We start from the raw sequence: 8,774 nt of genomic DNA on the forward strand, positions 1-8,774 counted from the left end.
CGGATTGAGCTGGCTGCTGCTCAGATGGAGTCTGCTGTGACTCTGCCTACCCAGCTCTCCGAGTACGAGGCCTCGGATTGAGCTGGCTGCTGCTCAGATGGAGTCTGCTGTGACTCTGCCTACCCAGATCTTCGAGTACGAGGCCTACCATGTCTTGCCATCTCGCTGCTCATAAGAAAATAAGAGTTTATGAGTCAAAATAGACTTCTATAAATAGCGTATCACAATACAATTTTTTTTTTCACAACATATAGTATTTGCACAAATACTTTAAACTTATACAAAAATAGTTGTTATATATAAAAAAAATTTCTCAAATTTTGAGATATACGCATATATCGTCCTCACTCATACTAGGAAATCCTTACGGACTCTATACATGAATCCTAAAAAACTCTATCCTAGCTCCACGACTCGACACATGATGATCCTAAGGATACTGGAACTAGAGCTCTGATACCAACTGTGACGCCCCTGGGTTCACACAAGGCTGCAGTCCAAGGTAAAACCAAGAATGTCAAACCTGCCATGCACCACACCGTGCAATAACATGTTTCACCATCACAATTAACATCTCTCTAGTATAACTGATGAAGTTATAGTGATCACATTAATATCTCATCGTCCAACATACAGAAATACATAGTCAATGTTTGAATAGATAACTGGAATACTCAACAAGTCTCAAGTATAAATATCTGAGTAAAGGAAATAAGGCATACAGCCTTTACAACATCTAGAGAATAGTCCTCAAATGTCGAACAAAACTACAGTGGATCTCCAAAATAAAACATAGCTAAAATAGACAGCTGAACACTAAAGTGTGTCGCCATCAACCTGCGACTCTCCGGGCTCCTAGCTCGTTACCTGAAAGGGGGAGGGACAACGAGCGTCAAAGCGCTAGCGAGTAACATCACAACCAACCCCAAGGGAACAGGGCTAGTTGTATAAGAAAATACAGTTAATACATAATAGATCTAAAATCATTAACACGAGCATAGGTACGTCGAGCGAAATAATCCAAACAAGGAAACCCTCATGTATATACCTTGTATCTCAAATTGTAAATTCTAAACACCAAACCCGAAGTTCTAGTACATGAACAATGTTCGCTGTGAAAGTTGCGTTCTTTGATTCCATTGCTCTCTTGAGTAATAGTTTATCGATTACAGAAGATCCGGTCTTTTTATAAGATCCGGTTACAAAAAAATCAAAAAGAAATAAAAATTACAACTTTCCTTTTATGTCGAACAAATCGCGAGATCCTGTTTTGCGGTCTCTCGCTTTTGTGGGTTCTCAGATCTGATCTCTCTCAAACTCCTGCCTTATTTGGCGTGAATGATCGCCAAGAACCAGATCTGGAAGCTGAGTCTTCAAAGCTCTGAAAGTTCAAGTCCAATTCTCAATCCAGCAGAGTTTCGGCTCCCAAAATTCCAACCTCCTAAACAATGAGCCACCAAGCCTATTTATAGGCATTTAGAACCAGATCTGGGCTCAGATCTGGGCCCAGATCTGGGCTTGGCCCAGGTGGCTCGTCCACCTAGGTGGCTCGGCCACCGAGCCACCTCCTGGTGGCTCGGTTTTGGCCGAGCCACCAGGTGGTGGCTCGGCCACCGAGCCACCCCTAGGTGGCTCGGCTTTGGCCGAGCCACCTAGGTGGCTCGACTTTGGCCGAGCCACCTGAGTGGTTCGGTTTTGGCCGAGTCCTCCAGGTGTTTGCCATTTCATCGTTTTCCGGTTTCGCGGTTTATCCGAACTCTGATTTGTTGACATGGACTCTGATTTGGTAGTCCGGATCCTGATTTGGCAGTAAATCCGCTTTGGTGTTCGAGTTCGAATCCGTTCTACAGTTGGATGACTCGTTGACTCACCGAACCATTAGCTTGATTCCGCACGCGAGTGGATTTATTCCGTTGTTCGCGTGCAGTTCGTTAACCTCGTCGTCTCATTAATCCGCTTCGTCGCGTGTCACTTGGCTTCGGTGTTGTGGACTAACGATCGTGTTTAGATACGTCACCTGATGGTTCGTTGGTTTGTCGAATCACCATGCCGAGCTGTGTTAAGGGACCTATAGGCAGTTTTATACACCTACAGATACCCCCTCCAAAGTATTTCAGCCTCGTTCTTTTATAGAAGAGTCGGGAATACTTTGGATATGATTTTCCTAACCTTCAGTCGGTGTAACGGGACCTTGGAATGGCTTCTGTTCTTGATTCCTTCAATCCTTCAGGCTATTCGGTGCTTTGTCGAATGTCTTCAAGGGTTCCGGTGCTGTATTTATTGTCTGACCGTTGTCGGAATTTTGAACTTGAAGTCAATTCCTGATTTTCTGATCTTTAGCTCGTGTTTGTTGTTTCAACATAGAATTAACCATCGATTGTTGGTAACGCGTTATCCGGCGTTTGACATAGTTTATACTCATACGTCTGTCGGAGTGTTGTTGAGTTATCCTTAAGAATATTTTTTAGAAAAATACTCTCCAGAAACTTCTCTACAAAAATAGGGAATAGTTTATACTCGTATACCTTATTGGAGTATTATTGAGTTATCCTTAAGAATATTTTTAGAAAAATACTCTCCAGAAACTTCTCAATAAAAATAGGGAATAGTTTGTACTCGTATACCTTATTGGAGTACTAAGAAGCAGTTTATACTCGTATACTTTTCGGAGTATTGTTGAGTTATCCTTAAGAATATTTTTAGAAAAATATTCTCCAGAAACTTCTTAACAAAAATAGGGAATAGTTTATACTCGTATACCTTATTGGAGTACTAAGAAGCAGCTTATACTCGTATACTTTTCGGAGTATAGAAAGGAGCAGTTTATACTCTTATACTTATCGGAGTGTTGTTGAGTTCAATTGACTTACCCTAGCGTTATGACGCCGGCTTCAACCAAGGTCTGGATGCTATTCTTTAAAGCAAAGCAGGCCTTGGTGGGATGAATGATCCTCCTGTGGTACGCGCAGTACTTCGGATCCGCAGTATCGTTAGCTTCCTCCTGATTCGTGATCGGTGGCAGCTTGATCTTGTTATTTTTAAGGAGGGATTCGAAGATGGCTGGAACATCTTCGTCCTTGAAGGAGTACTCTTTTTGGAGCCTTTGATCCGAAGTCTTCTGCTGTCTCCGGGGCTGCTGTTGCGATGTTTGATCAACAGCACCAGTAGCTGCAGGTGTTTTGCCCTTCCCATGGGAGGCGAAGTTTGAGGTCAGCGGATTAGCCGTCGGTCGGTATTCTTCCTTTTGAGGAATCGCTCGGCTTGCTCTCCTCGGACCTTCAAATCCTTCCATGTTTTGGACGGTGCTGTCCCCATTGCTTCCAACACGTCCAATGCGAGGTTGTTGTGGCAAGTCTGGAGAATGAATTCCTCAGTGATCGGGTCCCGACAGTTCATCGCCTTGTTCCGGAACCTTTTGATGAAGGTATCAACCAATTCCCCATCTTTTTGTTTCTCGTCAAGCAACGACCCGATGGATATCTCGGTGTCGTCGTCGAAGAAGTTAGTGAGGAATTTAGTCTCCATGTCGTCCCAGCTATTCACGCTTCCTGGCTTGAGGCGGCGATACCAATCGAAGGCGGCTCCACGAAAAGTGCTAACAAAGGACCGTACCATCAGAGGCTCATTACCAGAGATAACCCCTAGGTGTGATTTGAAGTAAATCAAATATTGAGTGGGTGAACCCATCCCATTAAACGGCGTGAAGTTAATTAGATTGAACTTCGCCGGATACGGGATTGATTCCCATTCTCTTGGGTATGGACAAGGAATGCCCGTCTTCTTCATCTCTTGAGCGGAAATTAATGTATTGATTTTGCTCTCAAGGTTTTTAATCTTCAAGCTTTCACCTGCCTGCATTGACGGGAGGATTATTGGCATTATGAGCTTCATTTGCATTTGTGTCCTCATCTTCCTGATTAACCTGGTTACGACGACTTGGTTCGCCTTGCTGGTTTGTCAGTGCTTGGATTTGTTGGTCATGCATTTCTCTCATATTCTGCATGGCCATCTGCATTTCGAACCTGAAGCTCTCCTGTTGTTTAGCCATGGATTCTTCAAGCATCTTGGCCACTTGTTCCGCACTTATCATAAGTACCTCGCGGGGTTGTCCCTTGCTGGATACCGTATTATCTGATGTGACCGCAGAGCCGGTATCCGATTCTTCATCTTCTGAAGGTAACCTTGTCCGAATCCTACCATAAGTTGCTCGTATGATGGCTCCAGACTGCAGACGTGTTATACGCCGGGATGCTTCCAAATCGACTTGGGATTATCCCGTGTCGATGTCCCTTTACTGGTCATATTAGTGGTGACCCTCGGAAATTCTCCGTCTTCAACCACCGTTCTTCTTTGTCGGAAATGCCTAGGCCTTGGTTTTGGCATTCCGGTACTGAGCCTTTCGAAAACCGAAATTCTTTCGGGGACTGTCTTGATGCAATTGCACTCAGACAATACTGCCCGAATGAGTTTGGAACAAGGGCATTGTGTTTCTAGTTCTCGAGGACTCCTTTTCCTGGTTTTACTCGTACCCCCAACACGATAGTACAACTCATTGGCTTGAAGGTCGGAGTAACCTATCGTGTGTTAGCACGACTTCTCAGGTATAACGCTATCGTCATCAGATGACAATGTTTCCTTCTGAGGGTGAACTGCCTTCTTTGGGTTTTCAAGAGTCACGCGCCTCGAAACATGCCTTTGTGGGCGTGAATTCTCAGCTGGCTCCTGGACTTCAATGCGCAAATTGGTGCGCCTAGCTGCCATGATCTTTTTGTCATGTTGAGGGTGGCGGCGACTCTCAGCATGTTGAGTCGTTCGAGGCTTCTTTATCGGGCCCAAACGTTCTTGAACTGGAGCTTTGCATCCCTCATCGGGAAGTGGACTGAGACGCTCCAAAACTGACTTCTTTCTTCAGGATGATTCTGCGGGATCTCCCGGAGTAGCTACTGGAATGAGACGCTCCAAAACTGACTTCTTTCTTCAGGATGATTCTGCGGGATCTCCCGGAGTAGCTACTGGAATTACTTGCGCTGAAGGCTGCAATGATTGTTCCTTAGCCTGAATCACCGCTTCAGACTTCGGCCTCCATACTTGGCGGATTGGTGGCGACTTCTTGGCCACCTCCTTCTGCAGTCTTTTTGCGGGCTTCTTAGACTTGAGCCCGTGCCTGTGCTAATAGTGCGCGGCGCTTGCGAATACGCTCATCAAGTGTTGAACGATTCTGTTTGACAAGGATCCATTCATTCGTTGACGGTTTGGAGGAGCTGCCATTCATTGGTTGTTCAGGCTGTTTGCCTCTCCTGTTCTTCAGATCCGCGTTATAGCGGATTCCGTCGGTAGACTCCATCGCCTTTGCGAATTGCCGCGCCAGGCATTGACGTCGCCTCTGGCGGGCTCTCTTTGAGAGAGTCACTACTCCCTCAGCAGCGGAGGAATTAACGAGAACAGCTTTGACCTGGTTGGAGGTCGGTGGAACTTCACCCGATGCAACTTTGTCATCAGTTGGGGTGAGATCTTCGTTGGCATTCTGTACTTCTTCGTACTAACAGACTTTTCTCCTGGAGGAGAACTTCTTGGACTTGAGGGGGGAGGTGGATCCGGACGAGGATGACAGATACTCCTCGAACTTTTGTTGGTCGAATTCATACTCGATCTCCTCCTCGACCGGGATCGAGATCCACGGCTGTGACGCAACGATCTCGGCAGCGAGATCGGTGGCTCCCACTGTGGTCGCCAGATTGTTCGCGGGAAAAATTGTTTTCATTGAAGTCATTGTTCTCTTCAGTAACAGTTTATCGGTTACAAAAGATCCGGTCTTCTTATAAGATCCGGTTACAACAAAATCAAAGAAAAAGAGAAAATTACAACTTTCCTTCTTTCGAACAAATCGTAAGATCCTGTTTTGCGGTCTCTTGCTTGTGTGGGTTCTTTGCCTGCGCCGGGGTTAATCCGTGGTCCACTGCGCGATCTTGATCCGGTCGGATCTACACGGTATGATGGGTGTTATTTCACGAAGGAAATAACAGCCGAGGGGATTATTTCACCAAGGAAATAATAACCCTAAGTAATCGAAATCGACCAAGCGAAATCGATACTCTTCTCGGGATCAAAAACCAAATTTTGATCCGGAGGATGACCGTGTAGATCTCAGATCTGATCTCTTTCGAACTCCTGCCTTGTTTGACGTGGACGATCGCCGAGAACCAGATCTGAAAAGTTTGAGTCTTCAAAGCTTCAAAAACTCTGAAGTTCAGTTCTCAATCCGGCAGAGTTTTCTCTTAAAAGTTCCAAGTCCCTCAAACAATGAGCCTAGGGGTCTATTTATAGGCTCCTCAAACCAGATCTGTGCTCAGATCTGAGCCCAGATCTGGGTGGCTCGGCCACCTAAGTGGCTCGGCCACCTAAGTGGCTCGGCCAAGGTGGCTCGGCCACCGAGCCACCCAAGGGGTGGCTCAGGTTTTGGCCGAGCACCAAGTGGTGGCTCGGCCCCCGAGCCACCTAGAGGTGGCTCGGTTTTGGCCGAACCCCCCGGTGTTTGGTTTTTTGCCGTTTTCCGGTTTCGTGGTTTATCCGAACTTCATTGTTGATCTGGACTCTGATTTGGCAGTCCGGATCCTGATTTGGCAGTAAATCTGCTTTGGTGTTATGGTCTAACGATCCTGCTTGGATATATCGCCCGATAGTTTGTTGATTTGTCGAATCACCGTGCCGAGCTGTGTTAAGGTACCTATAAGCAGTTTTATACGCCTACAGCAACCAAGCATTCTTAGTGCCGGAATGTTTAGGGACATGACCCCTATCAATAAAGTTCAAAGCCCTAGGGTTATGAACCCTCTTAGGCATATGTGTTGCACTAACTCGTTCGAAGTAATAATCACTCAAATGACCCTTATGATTGCAATATGTGCAATGAAAGAGATCCATTTATTTTTATGGAACATTAGATCGTGCACGAGAATTATTTGCAAATAAAAATGGTCTTTTAGAAATATTTTGCAAATGAGAAACATTCTTAAACAATGGTCTATTTGGAACATATTACAACTTAGAAGCTTTTTGCATATCAAAACAAAATTTAGAAAGATGTCCAAGCCTACCATAAACATCACATTTAAAACATGTAGTCTACTAGAAACATTTGACAAATGAGATTTCTTTTTCAAATCAAAACAATATTCCGCCAAATGACCAAAATGACCACAATGATCACACTTGAACACACTAGCATGCTTATGATAAACTTTGTGAGAATGAGCATGTGAATATGTAAGTGTACAAGATGAAGAAGCTACATGAGATGCACAAGAAGCATTAGAATTCTTATGTTTGTGTGTATCATAGCAAAATTTAGCTAGATGGCCTTTACGGCCGTAAATAGAGCACTTGTAAACTTTGCTATATTTGTGTGCATAATGAGTAGATGATTTTGACTTAGACTTGGCACACATATCCATAAGGTTCTTATAATTATCAATGCATATTTTCAAAGTTGAATCTAAAGATGAAATGCATTTATTCACAAGATTCAAATCTTCACTATTAGGCAGAATAGTCATTTTATTAGAAGTAGAACAATTTGTTAAAGGCATGTAATAATTTTTCACCAGCACAAGCAAATTCATCACTAGATAAATCATTATCGGGTTCGGAACCGCATACCACACTAGGGCTAACGCCTAGTGGCCGTGTGCATGAAGATGCTCCAATATCATTTGAAAAAGAATCCTCCAAACTACGTCGGATTTCCTCCAAGTTGCCTTGATGTGCTTCTATGAATTTCCATAAATTGTAAGCACTATCAAAATGAATAAACTTGTTAGACATAGATGAATCAAAAGCATTTAGCAAATATTCTAACAAAATCTTGTTCATTATAGACATAAGATGATCATTTTTATTCCACTTGGATTTCTCTGTAGTGGGTATAATATAAGTATCATCTATAATTTTTTATTAATCAAAATGTTTAGATCTAACAAATAGCTTAAATCTAACATACCATTGGGCATAAGGGAAATTATCTAATTTTGGAGCAATATTAATGGCATAACCTAAACTAGATGCAGTGTGCATATCCATAATATATGTATATATGTGCAAGCAGAATAACAAAGGAAATCTAAACAAGATTAGCACAAAAAGATAACTTGGATTTTTAACTCAAGGTGATTAGACCTAAAATCAAAGAGTAATAAGCTCTGATACCAATTGTTAGACCCTAGAGGGGGGTGATTAGGGTCTTATGCTAATCTAATCCGATTTTATGCTAATAAAAACTTATTAATAAATTATTCTTGTAAGATAGATATACAATATGTTATGAGCAAGAATATGTAATATGAACAAAGAGATATATCCTATATGGTGAAATATATGCAAGGATATATAAACAACACAAGGGTAAACAATCTAAACTAAAGATACAATTGTGATAGGGCAATATAAACAATGCAAACACACAATACGATCATGGAGTTTGGACCTTCCATTCTATGTATCCGCTCCCCACTCCCGGGAAGAAATCCACTATCACAACCGGGTTTTCTACACTCACCCGAATAACGTTTACACCTCACACTCGGTTTTTTAGCTAACGCAAACTTTACAATCACACACTTTTGCAATCCTACTTTGCACCCTCTTAAATGTTGGTCTCTAGTCCATGTCTCTCTCAAGTGCTAGGAATTACAACCTCTCTCTAGGCATTACCACCTACTACACTCCTCTTGGGATGACCCCTTTTCTCACCACACACTCCTCTCGGTGTACAAGTGTGT

The sequence above is a fragment of the Asparagus officinalis genome, chromosome 10 (genome assembly GCF_001876935.1).
Source record: "Asparagus officinalis chromosome 10, Aspof.V1, whole genome shotgun sequence".
NCBI classification, from domain to species: domain Eukaryota; kingdom Viridiplantae; phylum Streptophyta; class Magnoliopsida; order Asparagales; family Asparagaceae; genus Asparagus; species Asparagus officinalis.